The sequence below is a fragment of the Triturus cristatus genome, chromosome 2_1, assembly GCF_964204655.1.
Source record: "Triturus cristatus chromosome 2_1, aTriCri1.1, whole genome shotgun sequence".
Taxonomy (NCBI): domain Eukaryota; kingdom Metazoa; phylum Chordata; class Amphibia; order Caudata; family Salamandridae; genus Triturus; species Triturus cristatus.
This window is the reverse complement of record NC_140581.1, coordinates 61574254-61599215: the sequence shown is the minus strand read 5'-3', so window position 1 is coordinate 61599215 and position 24962 is coordinate 61574254.

The window sequence follows — 24962 nt, the reverse complement described above, 5'->3', positions numbered from 1 at the left end:
GTGTACGGGGTAGGCAATGAGTCATTTGGTTAATGTGAAATAGAATGATGTGGTGGTCTGACCAGTCGACAGGAAGGATGTGGTCAATAGTAACTAACAGCAAAACACACAAGATGATGGACGGAATGTTGCACATTGGCAAAACATTCACCCCCAGTCACAGATCTGGGTTTAATTCATTGTTATTTTGCTCACAACGCCACCCTAGTTCAGACATGGCCATATGCAAATCAGTCTTGACCCTGTGCCTCATGGGAACAGTCCAGCCCAAACTGCCAAAGCCAGGTCCTCCCTGGACTGGAACCAAGCATCTTAGGACCAGGCTTCATACTTAACGACCCTTCCCAAACTCAATAACCTCAGGCTTTTCAGTGCTTAGTTTGAGAAAGTTCATCTAGGCCATAACAGCATTAAAACAATTACGAGAGCGAACAACACTAAAGTCCACCCTCTGCATAACCAACACCACTATCTGGGTATCATCAGCGTAAGATACTAAGGTAAGGCCATGTTATTTGATTAGTCAGGCCAGAGGGTTGACACATATATTGAACACTGTAGGTGACAAGGCTGACCCCTGTGCCACTCCACACAGGAGGCACAGGTTTGCCGACTTAAGACCATCCCAGTGAATCAGCTTTTCCCTGGATGCCAAGAAGGAGAAGAAGGGTTAGAGCTGTCTGTCTGATACCTACTGCCTTCAGCCGCTGCAGCAATACCGCCTGGTTGACGGTATCAAATGCTGCTGATAGGTCAAGAAGGATGAGGACAGCTCTTCCCCACATCCATCAGTTTTCGGATTTCTTCTGTGGCCATTATCAAGGCACACTCAGTGGAATGTCATGATAGAAAGCTGTGTTGGGTGGAATCTAGAAGGAGATTACCGTCTAAATAGTCAGTGAGTTCCAGATTGATGGCTCTTACTAGAATTGTGTACGTTAATAGAAGGCACAATATAGGCCGGTTGTGCTTGACCTCCATGGGGTCCAGTGTATCTTTCTTCAGCATAGGCCTGATACAGGCCTTTTTCCATGGCTGTGGATAGATCCCTAAGCTAATAATCTTGTTTAAAAGGGGAGTCAAATGGACACTAATCTCCCTGGAAACCAGGTGCAGAATAGAAGGGGGGCAGGGGTCCATGGGTGAACCTGACTTTGTCAACCGTAGCAGATCCTCCACTTTCTCTGCCACTAAAACAGAGAACATTAACAGACTGCTGTGAGTGGGGTTGTCCTCCAGGGAATCTTCATTATTTTCAGTTGACGAAGATACTGTCTTCTGAATTTCGTTAAACACTATCTGAACTTTATTTTGAAAAAAGGAGGCAATCTTATCCACAATTTTGATGAAGCTGTGACCGTTTTAAATAGGTCCTTCGAGGAGTTTTTGGCAGCCTGTATTTTAGTTGTAAAATACGCCATTTTAGCAAGTTTTATAGCTGCCTTATATTCCTCCAGGGCTAGATTATAGTCCCTTCTAAGTTTTTCACTGTAATCTGTCCTCCACAATCACTCAAGACGTCTGCATTTAGCTTTCATGGGTCTGATCTCTGCTACATTCCAAGGTGCTGATGCTTGATTTCCATGAGGCTGTTTGGTTACTTCTGGAGCGACCCGATCCACTGATGACCTAATCCAGTTAACAAATTTAATTGCTGGCAAATTAGAATCCACCATAAAATTGGGGGGTTCTGCCAGAACTGCTTCCAATTCTCTTTTTTGGATAGCTTTCCACGAGCGGGACTTGACCATAGGCGGTCTGAGCCGATGAGGTCTACTGACTATGCGATTTACTATATTGAAGTGTATTGCATTATGATCGGGCCACGGCATAGGCATCATGTTTATCAGTTCTATGTCCTGTTTATTGGTGAATATGCCGTCCAGAGTGTGACCTGCTATATGTGTGGGCTCTAATACTATCTGCTTCAGACCATATCCTGCAAGAATGTCCATCAATATGGCTATTTCAGGACTATTATTGGCTTCAAGATGGAAATCAAAATTCCCTAAAATTGTGTTAGTCCGACTATCTAGTCAGGACTCAAGAAAAGTCAGAAGTAAGTGGGTGAAGGAGGACTGCGCCCTTGGGGGCTGTAAGAGTAGAGAAGTGTGGCTCAATGGTTAGAGCGGCAGACCCTGATGCAGAGGTCTGGCCCGGGACCAGGGTTCAATTCCTGCCTCGGCGGGCCTTGGGCTCAATTTCGTTGCACCTGTTAATTCTCGCCTTGGTGCCTATTCTAATCATGGGTCCCACTTTGCAACTCTGGGCAATAGCATGCTTAATCTCCACAATGGCCCTAACAGCGCTGGGATGCCTGGCTTCACCTTGGGGGTGCCCAGGAGTGGACATTTCACAGGGAAAAGCCAGGAGGGGTTCCACAGCGGTATGAGTACAGCGCCAGGACACCCTAGGGTAACAGTGCGCTATACAAGTACAACACATTTACATTTACATTTAAATAAGGAGCCCCAGGAAGGACATGGTGTGGTTACATGTCATGCTAAAAGTCATCACCTCAGCTTCCAACAATGGTGCTGGTTCAATCCCCACTGTGAAATAGGACCTGTAGATCATAGCTATCCCCCCTTTTTTCTCCACCCTATCTGTACAGGCTACCTGGTAGCCCGTGGGTAAAGCCACGTTCCAATCCGGTTCAGAAGCGATATTTGCCCATGTCTCTGTCAGGAAGACGAGGTCAGGGTTTGTAAGCTCTATCATACATCCTAGTTCATATCTATGTTTCCTCATCAATCTTGTTTTAATTAAAATACACCTAATATTGTCTGTGATAGGACACTGCAAGGTACAAGGATAAGTGTGGATAACCTCTGGGCCGGGGACCTGGTCATTTACTAGGCCAGAAAAGCCCCCCATGCCAAAAGGCTACCATGCCCAAATTTTTACTCAACATGTACCAAGCCACCAGGTCACAGGAGTTAGGTCATTACATTGATCCCATAGCCTATCAGCAAAGTAGGGTTTGGGCATTCACCGGTATTCAGGCTGAGTAATAGTTCCTGTGTGTAGCTTTGTGGCATAAAACAGGCAGGGGTTCTGGCACTGGGCGCTCTCTGGGTGCCAATGGGCTCAGATGGGTTTGCCTTTGGTGTGCCTTCAGCACACAGGCAACGCGTCCGCATCGCATTCCCACTGCGCGGTCGCAGCATTGCCTATTTTATGGAGTTTCTTCCGAACAACTAGAGCGCTAACCTACCCTGGCGGGCCAGCTCTTACAGACGGGCACCGCCGGTAGCGCAACAGATAACCCCCTTAAGCACACTGCTATAAAAAATAAAACAATATTATCCAAGACAATCTTTAAAATTATAAAATATCTAAAGTGCGATTCTATTTCAGGCAGACCGAACGAGGCTATATAACGCGTCGCCGATGGATCAGAGTATTATTTTCATCATTCTGATGGAGGTTGAGGTTAGATATTTAAATGTGCTCTAGGTGAAGGAGTCAGTTTCAGTTAGGGAAATGTTGCTCTTGTGGATGATTGCAATCCCCCCACCACTATGGTTCTTTCTGTCTTTATTGATGATTGAGAACCCAGGAGGCACCAGCATGTCAATAATTGGGGAGGAGGACTCATTCAACCAAGTTTCTGTGATGAACGTGATATCGATGTCATGGGTTAGGCTGGTTTCTGCCACTTCTGTTGCATGTTTGGATGCAGATCTGCAATTTAAAAGCATCCAGTTGGATGTTCCCTTGTTGTTGAGTTTCTTTGTGGGAGCTGCCGTGGGGATATTGATGTGGAAGGCTGGTGGCCTCCTCATTCTAGGTGTGATGCAGTCTCTCCCAAATCCAGTGATTACCTGGATCTTGGAACTGGGGTTGACAGTTATAGATGAGTCATAAGAGTTGGCAAGATCAGTCACTTCTCTCAGGGACATTGCAGCGCTTGTTGTTTTGGGTCTCTGAGAGGCTGGTTTATGAAGGGTGTTGAGTTCCAGCTGTGTCTCTGTGACTTGGGAAGACTTGAGTGTTGAATGTTGTTGTCTGTGGTTGGAGGGTGTAAGCGTTGGGTAGGCTCCAGATGTGTGGTGAGGCTCAATAGGATTTTGTTTATGCCCGGTATTACAATCTCTAGTTGGCTTTAGAGCAGAGAAAGTCTCAGTGAGGGGGAGGTAGGGGAGTTTAGGTTCAAAATGTCCTGAGTGGGACAGTCCAGCAATGGAGAGAGCCTGTCAGTGAGAGAGTGGCTCACAGTGTCATTGGTACCAGTGTTGCTCTTGTGGTTAGCCATGGACATGTGGTGTGAGAACTCTAATGGTGAATCAGACAGCAGTTTGTTGAGTGTTTTGGAAGGTGAGAATTGGGAGGCACTGACTGAGGGTCGGCTTCACTAGTTACCTGTGGGAAAGAGTTTTGTGGTAGGGTAAGGGAGAGGTGGGGGTCGGCAGGGGGTTGTCTTAGCAAAGACGTTCCTCTGAATTGTTCTGGATGAGAACTATTGAGGTGCCAATTCCGATCCGGTAAAAACCGGGTACGAACCGTCGGACGGAGCCTTTTCTCCGTCCGACTCGTACCCGGTGCGAAATCCATCCGAAAATGCAAGTACGATTCATACGGAAACACCATTTCCGTACGAATCGAACAAAACACCGACCGAACAGAAACTAAACACAATTCCGATCCTGAAAGGCGCCGACGTGACGTCGGTACGCATCCAGCCTACGTTTCACGAACCAGGAAGTACGATTCGAACCGACGTCATCCCGCACGGTAAATATTTACCGGCTGCCAAAAACTGCCGGGAAATCAGGACGACACACGCAAGGAGCAGCTGGACGCGACGAACAGACATGGACCCGAACCTACGTGCCATCCCTGCCCTCCTAGCAGTCCACCTGGCGTACAGGAACCGACGCAGACGCCGCAGAAGGTCAGCACAACAACCAGGGGCAAAGGGGGGGGCAGGGGCAGGACACACAACACCAACACATGGTACCAAATCACACATGGCCTGGACATACCTGACCATCAGGGCCTGGACACTGCCAGGGTGTGGGGGCGAGGCCAGCAACGCAAGCGTCCGCCACAACGGAAGTGGATGGTCACGCGAACCGGTACGTTCCCTACCCAGGCCGCAAGAGCGTGGGTACGGAACGTACCACGCGTCCCCCTACGTCACTCCAACAATGGCAGTACGGCCCGTACCCACATCAGAAAGGCCTTGGTACAGCTCGTACCAGCATTGCTGGGGTCATGTAGGGGTACGCGTGGTACGACCCGTAGCCACGCCCCCAAGGCCTGTGTACGGTGCGGACCCCACGGCACCGCAACAATGGGGGGACGCACCGTACCCACCCACCAAAGGCATGGGTACGGCCCGTACCCAGGCACGCAGAGCGTGGGCAGGGGTATGTACGGACCGTACCCCCACCCGTGGAAGTACGGCCCGTACCCCCACCCGTGTATGTATGCCCCGAACCCCCACCCGTGTATGTACGCACCCAAGCACCACCCGTGTATATACGCCCCGAACCCCCACCCGTGTATGTACGCCCCGAACCCCCACCCGTGTATGTACGCACCGAACCCCCACCCGTGTATGTACGCACCAAACCCCCAGCCGTGTATGTACGCACCGAACCCCCACCCCACCCTGGTTTGTACGCCCCGAACCCCCACCCGTGTATGTACGCCCCGAACCCCCAGCCGTGTATGTACGCACCGAACCCCCACCCCACCCTGGTATGTACGCCCCGAACCCCCACCCGTGTATGTACGCCCCGAACCCCCACCCGTGTATGTACGCACCCAAGCGCCACCCGTGTATGTACGCACCGAAACCTCACCCGTGTATGTACGCACCGAACCCCCACCCGTGTATGTACGCCCCAAACCCCCACCCGTGTATGTACGCACCGAACCCCCACCCGTGTATGTACGCACCAAACCCCCAGCCGTGTATGTACGCACCGAACCCCCACCCGTGTATGTACGCACCGAAACCTCACCCGTGTATGTACGCACCGAACCCCCACCCGTGTATGTACGCCCCGAACCCCCACCCGTGTATGTACGCACCGAACCCCCACCCGTGTATGTACGCACCAAACCCCCAGCCGTGTATGTACGCACCGAACCCCCACCCGTGTATGTACGCACCCAAGCGCCACCCGTGTATGTACGCACCGAAACCTCACCCGTGTATGTACGCCCCGAACCCCCACCCGTGTATGTACGCACCGAAACCTCACCCGTGTATGTACGCACCGAACCCCCACCCGTGTATGTACGCACCCAAGCGCCACCCGTGTATGTACGCACCGAAACCTCACCCGTGTATGTACGCACCCAAGCGCCACCCGGCCACCCGTGTATGTACGCACCGAAACCTCACCCGTGTATGTACGCACCGAACCCCCACCCGTGTATGTACGCACCAAACCCCCACCCATGTATGTACGCACCGAACCTGCAATAAGAATGGGGTGTGCCAAACACCCCCAGCAGTGCCCAGATACAGGAGGGGTGGGTGCAGGGTCCTCCCAGCAGTGCCCAGACACAGGAGGGGTGGGTGCAGAGTCCTCCCAGCAGTGCCCAGACACAGGAGGGGTGGGTGCAGAGTCCTCCCAGCAGTGCCCAGACACAGGAGGGGTGGGTGCCTATCACTCCCAGCAGTGCCCTGAGACAGGAGGGGTGGGTGCCTATCACTCCCAGCAGTGCCCTGAGACAGGAGGGGTGTGTGCCTATCACTCCCAACAGTGCCCAGACACAGGAGGGGTGGGTGCAGAGTCCTCCCAGCAGTGCCCAGACACAGGAGGGGTGGGTGCCTATCACTCCCAGCAGTGCCCTGAGACAGGAGGGGTGTGTGCCTATCACTCCCAGCAGTGCCCAGACACAGGAGGGGTGTGTACCTATCACTCCCAGCAGTGCCCAGACATAGGACAATATACCCCATCAACAAGTTCAGTGACCTACAAGGGTGATACCCCAGATGCAGGCGGAGCCATCGCTGAGCCAGCATGGCTATATTGAACGGCAACCCTCACACATCCAGGAAATGTAGACACAGCACAGCACAGCATTTGGGAGACACCCTGCAGGGAAAATGGCCTGCTCCACAGAGGATGGAACACACCTTGGGACAATGTCACCATACAGTGAGAGCAAACATGACCAAATACCATTGGCAGAGACCTTTGTGATGGCACGCAGATGGCAGGGTAACACCCCATGAGCAGCACACTCCAACATTTCACAGACCCCTAACACATTATCACCACCCCAACGCAGGGAGCACCAGCACCAACAGCAAGTCCAGGAAAGCATCAGTGTGCAAAACCAAAAGAAAAGGCTTTATTCAGCAGGAAAATATATCTGAGAAAATGTCCACTATGTACAAGGGCCATGGGCCAGCCCAGCAGCAAAGTCCGGGGGGGGGTACACATCGGGACGTGTGTCCCCTAGCTTGCCTGCACAGTTCACAAGTCCATTTCATCCACAGAAGAGGGGGCATCAGGGGGGAGGGTGGAAACAGGCACCGCAGGGACAGGAGGGGAAAGGGTAGGTGTTGTGGGTGCAGGGAGGGATGATTCTGCCACAGGGGGGGTGCCAGCGCCAAAGGTGGAGGACAGAATGGCGCTGCACACGTCGGCAAGTTCCCCCAGCGACTCCCCCGCACCCAATCCAACCACAGGCCCCAAGGAGGGGGGGGGGCAAAGGGATGGGTCGCAGCGCCACTGGGGGAGGGTGTGGACAGGGTGGGGGACTCAACTCCCCTGGCCGGGTCCCGCCTCCACCGCTTGCGGGGTGGTGTCATCCTGGGGCTGGGGGGCACACTCGCAGTGGATGATGCTGTCACTGACTGTTGGCCAGGAGAGCTAAGGGGAGTGGATTTGGAGGGAGTGGGTTGTGTGGAATGCGGACTCCCACTGTGGCTGCGTGTTCTACGTTTCCCCCCCGACCCAGTGGGTGTGCCTTCCTCACCCTGTGTGTGCGTGACAGGAGGTGTGCGCTTCGACTTCCCTGGTGGTGTGGTGCCTGTGTCTGTTGGGGTGCGTGCACACTGACATCTGGATGTGCGTGGGACAGGCACGGGAGTGGGAATTGTGGATGGGGCAGGGGTAGGGGGTGTTACGCAGCGCTGCAGGAGATCCAGTGCTGCAGTCAGTGTGGAGTCTATGGACCTCAGCAACTGTCATTGGTCAGACTGCGCAGCCGACATGCCCTCCATGTATGCCTCCATCTGGGTCAGCACCTGGGTGTGGGCATGGAGGACATTTAGCATCGCAGTCTGACCAACCTGCAACTGCCTCAGGATGTCCACAGACTCCGCACTCACCGCAGCAGTGGTGACAGGGGCAGGGGGTGCGGTGCCTGGCAGGAAGGAGACATGTGGGGACCGAGCATGGAGGGAAGGGCCACGAGCATGTGGGAGGCCGGTGATGGAACCTGAGGTGGCGGGGGGATGTGGAGGGCTGCCATCAGCTGGGGGGGCAGACTCCGCCACCTCTGGGAGCTCAGCCTCGGACCCGTCTGCGTCATAGTCTGTGTTGGCAGTCAACAGGTCCTTTGCCTCACTCCCTTCGGCCTCCGTGCCACTCCATGTGCCAGACAGGACAGCACTGCTGGCACTGGTGCTCAATCCCTCCTCCCGGTCCGTGCTAGTGTCTCCTTCCGTGTCCCCCGGCGATGCTGTGGGCAAGGTGAAGAGACAGGAGAAAATCAGACACCTGTACACATATGTCACATGAGTCAAATATACATAGGTCACATTGCATAGCCTGAAAAGCAACATGAGTAACACCTACAAAACAATGTACACATGTAGGCCATGGAACACACAGTTTTTCGACCCACCATGCCACTGAGACACAATGGAGATCATGACACAACAGCAAATCACTGCACCTGAAATTTTAGAGAGGAGCCAGCCTCTGGGGACAAATGTGCACAGCACCTGCACCACACTGCGTCGTCAAAAAGGGATGAGCATGAATCATATCCATTTACTCTTGCCGCATGCTGCAAAGGCAATACATGAAACCAGGCCACACATGACAGGGTCACTGCACCTTGAGCGTATGTCCAGTCAAACATCACACACAGGCTAAATCCAGCAAGGAGGATGAAGCTTCTGACATGTAGGCCTTGTACGCACAAACCACCCACACCTGAGACAATCTCATTGAGACGGAGAAAGTATGTACACCTCTTACTCTGGGATGGAAACACATGGCCTCCACTAATTCATGACTGTACACACACAGCCCCTGGTGGCCATGTCCACACATCATTGACAGGCAAACATCATCAGATTGTCTCAACAACACACACAGGTAATGCCCACTGTGAGTATGCACAAGCAAAATGGGTCCCCCTGTACAGTGGACACATGTAGCAACCTGTAGGTCCTAACAGTTGAGCCCAGGGTACAATGCCACCCTACCCAACCCATGGTGAAGACACAGTGAATGGCCATATTGTTGGATGACGCACATGATACCTAGGAAGAGGTGCCCCAGGGCATAGTAGTGCCCACACTCCTCCATGGTCCAGGATGGACATGACTGCAAATTAAGCAACCGTCCCTGCACTTAGCAGGCCTCCCACTCAGGCACATCATGTCAGAGGGCACACAATTGGACATGCATGCTGGAAGGCTGTACATTTTGGAGACACACCCCTATGTCTTGATTCACAATCAGTGCCAAGTGACATGGACACCACAATGACTGAAATTGGCCATGGCACACGCAAGGTCCCCATACCTGTGGCACATCACCCCCACACATGATGCTGATAGCATAGGGCACCTGCATGAACTGCCTGCCTAAATAACCTTGTGCAAGAGTGGCTACAGACAGACCAGGGAACACATGGCAAGGAGGGGAAGGGAGGGAGTGAGAACAGCACTGTGCTACTTTGTGGAGAAGTTGACGCACTGCACAATCAAACCCTGGCAGTGTATCCATGCAACTGCACACTTACATTGGCTGGGGACACACAACTGACACACATGTACCTACCCCCTTCCTGCTGCTGCCTCTCCTGTAGGCGCCTGTCCATATCGGGGAAGACCACCGCCAGCACACGCTTCTGGATGTGGGTCAGACGACGGCGCCCACCGTTCTTACGGCTCTCAGGTGAGTCCCCCAGCAGGAGCCGTGCAATCCTCCTCGTCCAGCACCGGATGTCCTGCCAGCGTTTCCTCACCTGAGACAGGCTCCGCCTCCGACCCTCTGTACCCCTCACGGCACTGACGGCTTCCCTCCAGATCTCCCCCTTGGCAATGGCGCCTACCTGTGAGGATGCAAAAGAGAGAAAACATTAATCCACATGAGCAAAGACACAGAGACACACATATAGAACAATCCTCATTATGAACAGGCCATGGTATGCATGCAACTAATTGCACCTTCGTCATAGGGACATTATCCACTGTGGAAGGCCAAATGCACTACGTGCCAGTGAAAGCACACGGGTGGCATGAGGGGTACCACACACTCACTGACCAGGGATCACACTGTGCCTCACAGGCTACACCAGGATTATGTACAGCACCTCACAGCAGTCACCTGCCCCAGCACACTGATGCTACCTCAGCAGAGTACACAGACACACACAGGTACAGGACAATCACATGGCATTGCCAACTGCGGGTACACACCTCACTCTGCCCATGTGCCAGTAGACGGGGGTGTCACAGGTGTGGGGCTGGCTCAGCACGGCATGCACACAGCACTGCTCCCTGCTCACATCGGATGGCCAGGCCATATCCATCCCTCATGCTGCTTGTGTGCAACACTCCCCATATGCACTCACCCACATGACAGGGGACTAACACACACACCAATGTGCAGGGGACGAACACGGCCTTTGGACACTCACAGCACAGGTACACTGAACAAACACACATCCATGGGTACTGACACCTGTCACACTGGGGGGAACACAGGATCACATCAGGACTGTGGAAACAACATCCCCAGGAGGAGTATGCAGGCAGAATGTGGCATGCACCTTGCATTCATTGTCACAGTAGGCACTATGCAAGTGAGGAGTGCACACAGGAAACACAGCATGCTCTGCATGGGTGACATGAGGCCTTCCACACCCTGGGACCCACTCCAAACAACAGTGCATGTCTGTCACACATGGACACAATGCCAGAAGTCACTGTCACACAAAAGGGGCACAGTCTAAGCTAGTGGAGTCTGCACTCACCTGAACCCCTGGTCGACCATACAGGCACTGGAACTGTGGGAGGATCACATCTATCAGGGCAAGGTTCTCCTCCTGGGTGAATGGCTGTGACCTCTCCACAGTCCTGGACATGGTGCCAGAGGAATCACTATCAGCAGCAGTGGTCATGGATGAATGGATGTGCAGGCAAGTGCTCTCTCATGGGACCTGGCTGCCTTATATATGCCTGGCTGGCCTGTTCATGTATAGGAGTACAGATTGATTGGTCAGTCACATTAGCATCCTACGTTTCATCCAATCCCTTCAAACCTACCCCAGTGTGTGGCTTTGCATGGTTTCAGTTTTGATAATGATGTCAAGTCAACATCCACATTGCAACAATGTAGATTCTTTCAAACTGACTTCTGCTGTGCACCTGGTGCTCAAATTCAAAAATTTAACTCAGTCTCCATGGCAACCATCATGCATTTAGGCCCTTATACTTGTCCCTCATGTGTCCCCTATGTGTTTTCATACATTTACACACAGGTACGGTGCGTTCCACGCCCTAGGGCACCCCACAAGCAGTGATACCGACCGTACAAGCGCTTGTACGGTCCGGATCACAATATGGGCGCTGGCGTATGCGTACGCCACAGTAGTACGGACCGTACAAGCGCTTGTACGGTCCGTACTACTGTGGCGTACGCATACGCCAGCGCCCATATTGTGATCCGGACCGTACAAGCGCTTGTACGGTCCGGATCACAATATTGGCGCTGGCGTATGCGTACGCCACAGTAGTACGGACCGTACAAGCGCTTGTACGGTCCGTACTACTGTGGCGTACGCATACGCCAGCGCCCATATTGTGATCCGGACCGTACAAGCGCTTGTACAGTCCGTACTACTGTGGCTTACGCATACGCCAGCGCCCATATTGTGATCCGGACCGTACAAGCGCTTGTACGGTCCGGATCACAATATTGGCGCTGGCGTATGCGTACGCCACAGTAGTACGGACCGTGCAAGCGCGTGTACAGTCCGTACTACTGTGGCGTACGCATACGCCAGCGCCCATATTGTGATCCGGACCGCACAAGCGCGTGTACGGTCCGTACCACTGTGGCGTACGCATACGCCAGCGCCCATATTGTGATCCGGACCGTACAAGCGCTTGTACGGTCCGTACTACTGTGGCGTACGCATACGCCAGCGGCAATATTGGCCCAGGGACCCTATACACGCACTCCGAGCGTATGTACGGTGCGTTTCACAACTGTCAGTGGTGACAGGCGGCACACAGACAGGAATGGAGCGGACAGGTATTGCCAAGGGTGGACACCAATGCATTGTCTGTGCAATACCACATGTGTGTGACACAGGTGTGTCAGGATGTGATGTGGCACTTTACCCCTGAGGTGTGGGCAAAGCACATGTACGATGAGCTGTGTACAAATGTCGTGTGTGATGGTGCGCATTGTACCACACATCCCCTGCACTCCTTTGACATGTGTGCATGTCGTACACACTAGTGGAGCCATGAGTCACTTGCATGTCCCAGTCACGGACACCCGCACCTGTCCCCTGATGCCAGGTACACGGAATATTACACATGACATGTGTATGGCTGCGTTGCACGCTGCAACCATGTCATGTGTGTGGCATGTCTTTCCATGATTTTGCTGTAGGTGTGTGGTTCAATGCATCAGCAGTTGCTGCTGCCAACATGTGTCTGTGTGTCGATGGGCATGGCACACTGTTCCGCACACCAGCCCACATATGTGATTTGCCATGAGGTGTGTATGTATGCAACTACACGGAGTATCAACACAAGTACATATCCACATGCTCCTTATGTATGTTCTGTCTCGACATGTACTCCTCAAAGGCAATGTGTGTGGCCTGTCCTATTCCTATGACATGTGACCAGTGCATATCGCATCCAACTACCTGTCTGTACCATACGCATACTACTTCTGCACATGTGTGGATGTCTGTGAATCCTGTGATGCGTGTGCATGTTCACTTACACTGGCCCACAGCTAGTCTCATGCCATGTCATCGTGATCTTGCCCCCCTCCGTTAGTGGCTGTCCCTTGGTAGGAGTGTCACCTGACTGGCGTACGTGTCCAGGAAATGTGGCACAGACCTGACTCACAACGTGGCATATGTGTATTGGCTGTGTAACATGTGCTCAGTGCATTGACGATGTCTTTGTACAGTGCTCACTCTTCGGTGTTCCTTCCATTTCACTGCAGGGCTCCGCCTCTCCCTCGACGTATGCCAGACATGGCTGCCCTGCATGAACGGGACTGTATACGCCGCTACAGATTCAGCCAACGGTTGATTGATGAGTTGACTGGCCGGCTGGAAGCACAACTCCTCCCGCGCCACAGGTATCCCAGTGCACTGACACCCAAGTTGAAGGTGATGGCAGCCCTACATTTCCTTGCCACGGGTACGTTCCAACATACCATTGCTGATGTCGGGGGCATGTCCCAGACGATGTTCAGCCGTGTTCTGCATGATTTCTTAGAGGCCATGTTGGTTCACCTGGATGAGTACATTAAATTCCCAATTCGTGAGCAGTTGACAGATGTCAAGCGTGAGTTCTATGCCCTGGGAGGGATGCCCCATGTCATTGGGTCCATAGATGGGACACATGTTGCGTTGGTACCACCACAGGCACAGGAGGTGGTGTATAGGAATCTCAAACATTATCACTCCATTAATGCCCTTGTGGTGTGTCTGTCCAACATGGTGATTTCACATGTCTGTGTTCGCTTTCCAGGATCAGCACACGATGCCTTCATCATGAGGCGTAGCAGGCTGCCTGAAATGATGCTGCAGCTGCGGAACGAGCGAGCATGTATTGTTGGTGGGTAGACTCTGGCAGTTCAGTGTTTGGCGTCATCTTCCAATCTCACTGCCTGTGCTGACACACTTCTGTCCATGATGTTTCCTTGTAGGGGACGCTGGCTGTCCCAACATGCCATGGCTGATGACGCCTGTCCGCAACCCCAGCACGGCTGCCGAGCACCGCTACAACAACGCACATGGGCGGACCAGGAGAGTCATTGAGAGGACGTTTGGACTTCTGAAGAGCCGATTCCGGTGCCTCCACAAGACCGGCGGAGCACTCCCATATGCCCCGGTGAAGGTGTGCAAGATCATCATCGTCTGCTGCATGCTGCACAACATGGCAGTGGAGGAAGCTGTTCCACTCATACTGGATCAAGATGACCAGGACCATCCACCCGTGGAGGATGAAGGCCTTGGTGACGGGGCAAGTGATGTGGAGGAGGAGGAGGCTGTGGAGGACATGCGGAGTCGGCTCATACGCAACTTCTTTGCTTAGTGGTGAGTTCCAGTGTCTGAGTGTGCACGCATTGGGCCGTGTGTGGCATGTGTTGCAATGTGTGTGTCCATCTGCATGTCTGCCAAGTGAGTCAGTGGTGTGTATTGAAGTGTCACTCAAGTGATGGCGCAATGGAAGGATGTTGTCTGAGGGTCATCATTGTCACCTGTCATGTTGACAACATGATACGTGTTGAGTACATGCTTGCGGATGTGCTCCTTTGTGCTGACTCCTTGTGTGTCTCTCTTCCACAGGTCCATGTGCATGCTGTCTGCTGGTGGCATTGTTGTGCTCTGCTACTCCTCATGAACACAGCAACATGTGCTGATTCAGCGTCACATGCACGGGCAAGTGTTGAAATCTCCTTAGGGTAAGGGATGCCTCACGTCGTTTTGGGTGTGTGAATTGTTTGTAGTCTGTGTGCACTTCTCCGGTTCATGTGTGTTCCATTTGCATACATGGTGATCCTACATGGGGAACATGACATGGGGCAGGCTTCACCTGGAGCCATGGTCAGACTTGGTGACTGTCATGTGGCAGGGGATTGGGGATTGTGATGAGGCCATCATTGTGTGTAACACTGGCCTCGGAAACATACAGGTTGCACCGGGTTGACATGGTGTGTGATTGCCCCATCAGGGCCTCAATGGTGTATAGCGGCCTCTCCGTGGCAGCAGGGGGTGTTTAGCTGTTATCCGTCACTTGTGTGCCAGGTCAATGGGATACCAGCATCTGTGTTGCAATGGGGGGTGCCAGTGTTGCTCCCACATGTTCATCCACATGACCTGTGTATGTGTTGACAGAGTATCATTGTCATTCCAACACACATGATTAATAAATTTGTCCCTCTGTCTCCAAGGTGCCTCTTCCCTGTCAATGGTGGCCTGTTGCCACTGTGCGTGCGGCATGTCTGGCATAGTTTTCATAGGTGGTGCATATGTGTCTATGTGTAGAGTGACAAGATGCTAGGGGTTTGTCAGGGAGTGGGAACTGTATTATGCACAAGATGCACAGTTCCATCCACCTCAAGGCAAGAGAGACCATCCCCCAGGGCAACTACAACATCCGTGTCGAATCCTACCCTGCAGTCTACGGACATGTGCCTTACGACTCCCATGGTACTTGTCCATATCCGGAGTGCATCTGCACAGCTCTGCTACTGCGTCGGGCAACCAGGCCACATCAACGTCCAAACGGGATGGGGGGAATGTTTCACAGCCAGCTGCAGGATGACCTTCTCGATCCACGCCCACACTCATGATGAAGCCCACAACCCCAACACAACCATGTGGCACTGTGATCCTAAACTGCATTCTGGCATCTCCATGCATCCAACCTTGGCCTAGCCACCATTCTCAACATCTGCCTGACGCAAGCATGCTGCACATTGTAGGGACACATGTCTAGACATACCAGGGAGCTGCAAGCCAGGTCACTCCACATGATCCCTGACCTCTGCGCATGACTGTTGCTCCCCTGAATGTGTCTGTAGCCACAGTTGTGCGGGAACCACTCAGCTGGTTGGGCCCAGCACAGGTGAGTATGGTACTCCATGTCTGTATCAGATGATACATTGGGACCCATGTGTGTCCTGGGCAAGACTGCGACCCCACGGTTTGGATGGTTGGAGTTAATTCTGAGATCAGGCATGCTTTGACTTTACGACACACACATGTATTGTAATAATGCAGAATCACGGCATCATCTTGTAAGTGTGATTAATTTATTTGTGGTGGGGTACGGGTTTGTGGGGATGACAAGAGGTGCACAGCGGGAGTGTAGAATCCAAAGTTCACTGGGGGAGTTGGTATCCTTGCCGTAGCAAAATGTCAGAGTCCATGCCACAGTCTTCGTCAACATAGGTCAGACAGTGACCAGCAAGTCCATGTGGCAGAGAATGTCATGTGCTGCTATTGGGCCAGAGGGCCAGGTGCCAGGCCAGGTGACCTGGGAGATGGTGATGTTCTGCTGACTCTCACAGTCTTTTTCGTGGACGACCCACCTTCCTGCGGGGACCCTCGGAAGCAGTCCGTGACGATGTCTGTGACGCTCCGTCGGATGAATCCTCCTCCTCCTGATCCCTCCCTGTGTCTGGTAATGGCCTTCGCCTGGTGCCACAGGAAGGGTTGCCCATGTTGTCGGCAATCCGACGGAGTACACCGGTCATTTGGGTTTGCACCGCCACGAGCTCAGCCTGTCTATCCTCCATCCTTCCTTGGTGTTGCAGTTGACAGGCATGTTGCTGGGACTGCAGGGTCTTCATCTCCTGGAGGGTCCCCTTGATGTCATTGAGGGTGGACGCAATCTGGTCCATGCCCCTGGTGTCACGCCGGTATGTATCCAGGATGTTGCTGACCTGGGACACTACCGGGTCCTGAGCTGCCTGGTCAGGTTCGCGCCTCCGCCGTCCTCCACTCCCGCCACCCCTGCCCACGTGCACCTGGCCTGCCGTTGTGGGTGCATCGGGTCTCCGGGACCCCTGAGGGATGGCATCTGCGTTGCCGCCTGCCTCCTCCTGGGTGCCCGGAGGACCGTGTCCCTCCTGGGCAGACTGGCTGGGTGGTCGTGTGCGGGCAGGGCTCCTGGACGTCTCCTGGGATGTGGCAGGAATGGGGGTGGTGGTTGGCACAGTTGTACCTGACGCAGGTGCTGCAGGTGGTTGGACACCAGAGGGGCCAGGTTGGTCTGGGTCATCCACGGAGTGGTGAGAGTCATCGCTGGCGGTGGGGTCCTCATCCCGCGGAGCCTGGTCCTGTGAGACTTCCCCCCCAGTGTTGGGGGGTGTTCGTCGACGTTGACCTGTGTGTGAGAGAGACAATGTTAACAGTGTCACATGTGGCATCCATGTTGCATGCATTTCTGATTTGGCACTCTTCCTCTGGGTAGTTGGATCTGTCCTGCATTCCTCTCACAGTGCACTTGTGCATGGCTATGTCCCTTGGCCACAGCTGTCAGGGCTTTACGCATGTGTGAGACACAATCTTAGTTGATGCATCTATTTGGGTACACAGTCAGCAGTGTGGTGTGCGGGCGTAGCGAGCCATGCAGAGGCGCCTTACGTGTTGCACTGTACGTGGCCAAATGGTGTTTTGCCAAGGCAATTTGATGTTGCAGGTAGGGGACTGAAGCATTTGTGACAGGGTTCTTACCGACACAGTGGGTGGGTATACTGGGTGTGTGGTTAGGTCTGTGCCTGCAGCACGGATGGACTCGTGCACAGATTGACACATGGACCGGTCTTCATCTACGGAAGGGGGGGTTGAGGCACTGCCAGACCTGGTCTGCATGCACACAGTCCACCGGCTGACGAGTGGACATGGCCACACCACCCAAGGGTGATTTAGTCTCCCTGTGTCTCCCTTCCTCCCTCCCTCTGTCACCCTCCTCCCTCCCTCTGTCGGTCTCCCTCTGTCACCCTACTCCCTCCCTCTGTCTGTCTCCCTGTGTCCCCCTCTGTCTCCTTCCCTCTCATTCCCCCTCTCCCTCCCTCTCTTTGTCACTCTCTGTCACCTCAGGCCAGCTTCCTGGGCACACACAGTTAGCCGGTCTTTGAATGGCCATTGGCTTGTTCATGTGAGTTAGTCCCTGTTCTCCGGGCACCCATTGGGCAGTGTGTCTGAGTGTAGGCTGCTGCTGTGGCGGTGTGTGCTGAGACTCTATCAGAGCGGTGCATCTTCATTGTCTGCTGTAATGTGCAAATTCTGCCTTCAGACCCATGTCATCCTGCATGGCAGCCACCATTTGCAGGCAAGACAGTACTGTGTGGGTACACACAGTTTGTATGGCTGTGCCCAGGGCCATATGGGCTGAGGGCATTGTTTTGTGCTTGTGAGTTGCTCAATGTTAGTTTTGATGCCCCCACTCCCAGCATTGACCACATTCTGTGTTGTGTTGGTGTTTTGTGTGGCCTGTGACTTGGCATGGCTCTGATTGGTGCATGGGGCATGGAGGCGCTAGTGGCATGTGTGTGTTTGTGGAGTGTTGTTGTGTGCGGTGGTGGCTTGGGGGGGGTGGCATGCATGATTAATTGTGTATGGCATCCCCCCCATGTGAGGTGAGTTGTTTGTGTACTCACCAGGGTCTGGGAGTCCAGGCAGTCCGTGTAGTCCCTCCACCGCCAGCGTGGACATCACCTTCTCCTCCCAGGGATGGTATTGTACCGGTCTGGGGGGCGGCCCTCCTCCAGTGATGTTCCCCTGGTTGTGATTGTCAGTCATCTTCCTCTTGACCGTCCTCCGCAGATCGTACCACCTGGATTGGCACTCGTGCCTGGTCCTTCTGGTGGTCCCAACAGCATTCACAGAATCGACGATCCTCTGCCACATGGCCGTTTTTTCGGATATGCTGGTCTGTCTGACCAATGTCCCAAAGAGCTGTGGCTCGACTCTGAGGATTTCGTCGACAAGGATCTCCAGCTCCTCCTTTGTGAACTTTGGATTCTTGGTGGTGGACATGGCGTGGGGTGTGGGTGTGGATGGTGGTGGGGGTGTGGGTGTGGATGGTTGTGGGGGTGTGGGTGTGGATGGTTGTGGGGGTGTGGGTGTGGATGGTTGTGGGTGTGTGGGTGTGGTAGTGGAGGTGTGTGTGTGAATGTGATGAGGGGGTGTTTGTGTAGGTGGTTGTGTGAAGGTATGCAAGTGTGAGGTTTAAGTATGGTGGTGTGGGTCGTCTGTGGGCTCTGGCAGCAGTGGGTCTGTTGCAAAGGCTCATGGTTTGTGTGTGTGGTCCATTTTTATTGGTCCATTTGTGGGTGTGGCTGTGTTTGAAATTTGTGTGGGTGTGTTATGAGGAGTGATTGAGTTTTGGGCCTCTGTTTGGCAGTTTGGCAGTTGCAGGTGAGTGTATGTGATGTTTGTGGGGTTGTTGGGCATGTTTGGTGGTGTGGGGAAACTCTACTTGACTCTCCTTGTGTAAGTATGGTTTGTCCTGGTTCAGTACGTGTTTTTTTGGCGTCAGTACGGTCCGTACATGCACTGGTGGGGGTGCGGTCCGTACATTCCCTGGTGGGGTGTGGGTACGGCCGTACATACACGCGTGGGGGTTCGGTGCGTACATACACGGCTGGGGGGGGGTTCGGTGCGTACATACACGGCTGGGGGGGGGTTAGGTGCGTACATACACGGGTGGGGGTTCGGTGCGTACATACACGGCTGGGGGGGTTGGGTGCGTACATACACGGGTGGGGGTTCGGGGGCGTACATACACGGGTGGTGGTTCGGTGCGTACATACACAGCTGGGGTGGGGGTTTGGTGCGTACATACACGGGTGGTGGTTCGGTGCGTACATACACGGCTGGGGGGGGGTTCGGGGGCGTACATACACGGCTGGGGGTTCGGTGCGTACATACACGGGTGGGGGTTCGGGGACGTACATACACGGGTGGGGGTTGGGTGCGTACATACATGGCTGGGGGGGGTTCGGTGCGTACATACACGGCTGGGGGGGGGTTCGTTGCGTACATACACGGCTGGGGGGGGGTTCGGTCCGTTCATACACGGGTGGGGGTTTCGTGCGTACATACACGGGTGGGGGTTCGGGGGCGTACATGCACGGGTGGGAGTTTGGTGCGTACATACACGGCTGGGGGTTCGGTGCGTACATACACGGCTGGGGTGGGGGTTTGGTGCGTACATACACGGGTGGTGGTTCGGTGCGTACATACACGGCTGGGGGGGGTTTGGTGCGTACATACACGGCTGGGGGGGTTTGGTGCGTACATACACGGGTGGGGGTTCGGGGGCGTACATACATGGGTGGTGGTTCGGTGCGTACATACACGGCTGGGGGGGGGTTCGGGGGCGTACATACACGGGTGGGGGTTCGGTGCGTACATACACGGGTGGGGGTTCGGGGGCGTACATACACGGGTGGGGGTTCAGTGCATACATACACGGGTGGGGGTTCGGGGGCGTACATACACGGGTGGGGGTTCGGTGCGTACATACACGGGTGGGGGTTCGGGGGCGTACATGCACGGGTGGGGGTTTGGTGCGTACATACACGGGTGGTGGTTCGGTGCGTACATACACGGCTGGGGGGGGTTTGGTGCGTACATACACGGCTGGGGGGGGTTTGGTGCGTACATACACGGGTGGGGGTTCGGGGGCGTACATACACGGGTGGTGGTTCGGTGCGTACATACACGGCTGGGGGGGGTTCGGGGGCGTACATACACGGGTGGGGGTTCGGTGCGTACATACACGGGTGGGGGTTCGGGGGCGTACATACACGGGTGGGGGTTCGGTGCGTACATACACGGGTGGGGGTTCGGGGGCGTACATACATGGGTGGGGGTTCGGTGCGTACATACACGGGTGGGGGTTCGGGGGCGTACATGCACGGGTGGGGGTTTGGTGCGTACATACACGGGTGGTGGTTCGGTGCGTACATACTCGGGTGGGGGTTCGGGGCGTACATACACTGCTGGGGTGGGGGTTGGGTGCGTACATACACGGGTGGTGGTTCGGTGCGTACATACACGGCTGGGGGGGGTTCGGTGCGTACATACACGGCTGGGGGGGGGTTCGGTCCGTTCATACACGGGTGGGGGTTCGGGGGCGTACATACACGGGTGGGGGTTCGGGGGCGTACATGCACGGGTGGGGGTTTGGTGCGTACATACACGGGTGGGGGTTCGGTGCGTACATACACGGGTGGGGGTTCGGGGGCGTACATACACGGGTGGGGGTTCGGTGCGTACATACACGGGTGGGGGTTCGGGGGCGTACATACACGGGTGGGGGTTCGGTGCGTACATACACGGGTGGGGGTTCGGGGGCGTACATACACGGGTGGGGGTTCGGTGCGTACATACACGGGTGGGGGTTCGGGGGCGTACATACACGGGTGGGGGTTCGGTGCGTACATACACGGGTGGGGGTTCGGGGGCGTACATGCACGGGTGGGGGTTTGGTGCGTACATACACGGGTGGTGGTTCGGTGCGTACATACTCGGGTGGGGGTTCGGGGCGTACATACACTGCTGGGGTGGGGGTTGGGTGCGTACATACACGGGTGGTGGTTCGGTGCGTACATACACGGCTGGGGGGGGTTCGGTGCGTACATACACGGCTGGGGGGGGGGTTCGGTCAGTTCATACACGGGTGGGGGTTTGGTGCGTACATACACGGGTGGGGGTTCGGGGGCGTACATGCACGGGTGGGGGTTTGGAGCGTACATACACGGGTGGGGGTTCGGGGCGTACATACTCTGCTGGGGTGGGGGTTCGGTGCGTACATACACGGGTGGTGGTTCGGGGCGTACATACACGGGTGGGGGTTCGGGGCGTACATGCACTGCTGGGGTGGGGGTTCGGTGCATACATACGCGGGCGGGGGGGTGGTGGGGTGTTTGGCGCGTATGCGGGCACATGTCTCCATGGTTGCTATGGGAGTTCGGTTCGGACGGTGTTTTTTGCGTACGGTTGTGAAATGGGGAGGACGGGAGGGATCGTACTTGCGCAGTCGGACTTCATTTTTCCGCACGGTGGGTTTTTCGACCGGGGACGTGTCGGTGACTTTTCCCGACCCGAGGACGTGTGGGGAAATCTTCCCAATGCGATTCGTATGGACTTTTTTCCGTTCGAATCGTACTTGGCAGTTTGTACGCTACTTTGACGATTCGGACGGAAAAAAATCCGGATACGAGTCGGACGGGGAATTTTTTTACCGGATCGGAATTGGCACCTTAGTGTGTGTATAAAGGCTATTGGTAGAGGAGGAGAAGGTGGAGTCGGAGGGAGAAAATTTGGAGTTGGTGGATTGAATCAGGACCATTGCTGTAAAAGGTCACAGAGGTGTTGCCCCTGCGCATAGGACGGCTTTGAGTTACAAATCGTCAGTTTGCAGCTGAGAGGGGTGCTAGTTGGTTTCAATATGTGAAGGTGGGTTCTAAGAATGGTGTTCCATTTTGCAGGTCACTGGGTGTGAAAAAAGGAGATCCATTTTTTGCTGGCCTTTGGAGGAGCAGTGGTATATATCACCGAAGAGTGTTTCCGGGTGTTGTCTAATCAGCCTATGTTTGAAGTTTATTTTCGCTTTGAGTGAGAGATTGGGGGGAAGATAATGGAGAAAGAGTTAGGGCTGTAGGGTTTCAGGTATTGCGGTAAAGAGGGGTGGGGGAAGTTGATGTTGCAGGTATCATCTTGTTTCCGTGGGTGCCCTGATGCAATTTGCACGTAGATAGGTGGTTTACCACCCAGAGGACCCACCAGTCTGTTGGTATATGGGGCAGATCTAGGAGGTGCTGGGGAGGTCAAGGACTAACTCTGATCTCAGTGGCTTGGCGTTTATTTCTCATTTATTATTATATTTATACTGTGTGTGTATCCCTTCCTACCTATGAAGTTGGGAAAAGACAGATTATGCGAAGATTAGGTGGAGAGGAAGAGGAGTAGGAATCCTTAGTATTTCTCTGATCTGAGTCCTTTTTAGTTTCCCCGGTAGTATTGTTTCCTCTTGGTGGGAGGCCTGTTCCTTTTTCCTATTTCTCATCCTGATTTGAGAAAAAGGAATTAGTCCTTTTTTGTTTCCTCATTCCAGGTTCTCAGCCTGGCTTGTGGGAGAGGAATTAGTCCTTTGTTAGTTTCCATGAATCCTCAGTATAGGTGGAGGAATTAGTCCTTTTTTAATTTCCTCTTTCCAGGCTCTCAATCTGGCTTGTAAGAGAGGAATAAGTCCTTTGTTAGTTTCTCTAAGTCATCAGAGTAGGTGGGTAGGGGGTTTTCCTTCCCTTGGAATCCCTGGGAATGGCATTGGTCCTCTGCAACCAGGCCAAAATGGTGGCACCCATGTAGCCAAGGGGGCAGGAGCACTCCAGCCTTCATTGGGGGGAGCCCTACACATATTAGCAGTGCCACAGGCGAGTCCGTGCACAATGGCAATATATCAGTGTCAATTGGAGTTGAGCCCCTTCTCTCTCAAGAAGACGTGCTAGGCACTCGGCCATCAGCATGAGATATTTCTTGTGAAAACATTATTAAAAGTGTGTCTCCGGTCCTGTGGCAAAATCAATCCGGTCCTGTGTCAAGGGATTAGCACCAACCACAGCCGCAGCCAAGTGCACCATTTCCCCAGTCCAGTGGGCGCCCGCGAGTGGGATCACACAAGCATTTAGCTTGTTATGCCTGCACAGCAGGGAGCAAGTCCCTCACACAGCCCGCAGCTGCTCTCAGCTGCTCTCAGCCACCCGCACGCAGACTCACCTGAAGGGAGGGGGGAACCACGACATCTCAAACCTCTTCCAGTGCTCCTCAAGGCATCGGGGCATTCCGGGGGACAGCACAGCACTGCTCAGACAATCAAGCAGGCTCAGCTGGCGGATGTGCGGCTACGCCTCTGACCTCCTTAGTTCACCTCGTAGGCATCTGTACGGCCCAGGAGGCAGTGAGGCGTGGCTCAGTACTCTTGGGCAAACATGCGCGATTCAGGCTCACCTCTGAGGCTACTGTTCCAGCCCAGGAGGAAGCGAGGCACAGCTCAGTGCTCTCAGGCAAACAAGCCTGATTCCCCCTCACCCCTTCGGCCTTGTGCCCCGATAAGTCCCGGTGGCCGTGTGGGGCAACAGGGATTTACACTAAAAAGTGATCCCAAAGCCCGGGAGCTCGAACATTGCGCTCATTCCCCACGGCCAGATTGCCAATCTATAGCATGATTACATGGTTAATGAAGGGTTGTCCAAATCAGAACATATTCCTATTTGGAGGCCAATATTACTGGCAAAAACAAGGAACAGTTATAGCAACCTCCTTTATGCACGTTTATTTGTGGGCTGTTGGACAAGTGGGTGGCCTAGACAGATGATTACATCAGTGGGTGGAACACAAGATTTAGTGGCTCAATACATTGCCAAATATTTAGAAAACCCACAGCGAGGAACTCCCTCCTACATGCTAAAAGTAACCATCCAAGTAATCAGAACTGGATGATCCCTTATGGGGAACTCCTACATATTAATCTTAACTGTTCTACTAATGGAGATTTCTTAGCAACAAAGGTTGGTTTTATTAGTAGATTCAAGGCTAAGCCACATCCCATGACTGTCCTCAATACAACCAGAATTAAGGTTAAGCAACACACGTGAAGAACGGCTACTAGATACGAAAAAAGCAAAAAATGTGCACAAGTTAGGATGATCACAGATTTCTTCACAAATGTATCTCAAGTAGGTGTTTTATTTATACAAACAAACTGGCAGATGCTTTGAACAGATACCATCATAGGATACAATATACTGATTCACCCTCAGATCACATTCAGGCGAAGTCCTTCCCTAAAAGACCATCGGGTTGTGGAAATGTGGATTTTCCTGGTCAATTATGTCCCCTATCTTGGACCCCAACGGTTCTATGTGCATGTCACAAGTACATGTATGTTCCCTCCAGTTCCAGTTATGAAGACGCAAATACATGTGCGTCCACCGTCAACATGTCCTCTGTCAGATCCGCCATGAATA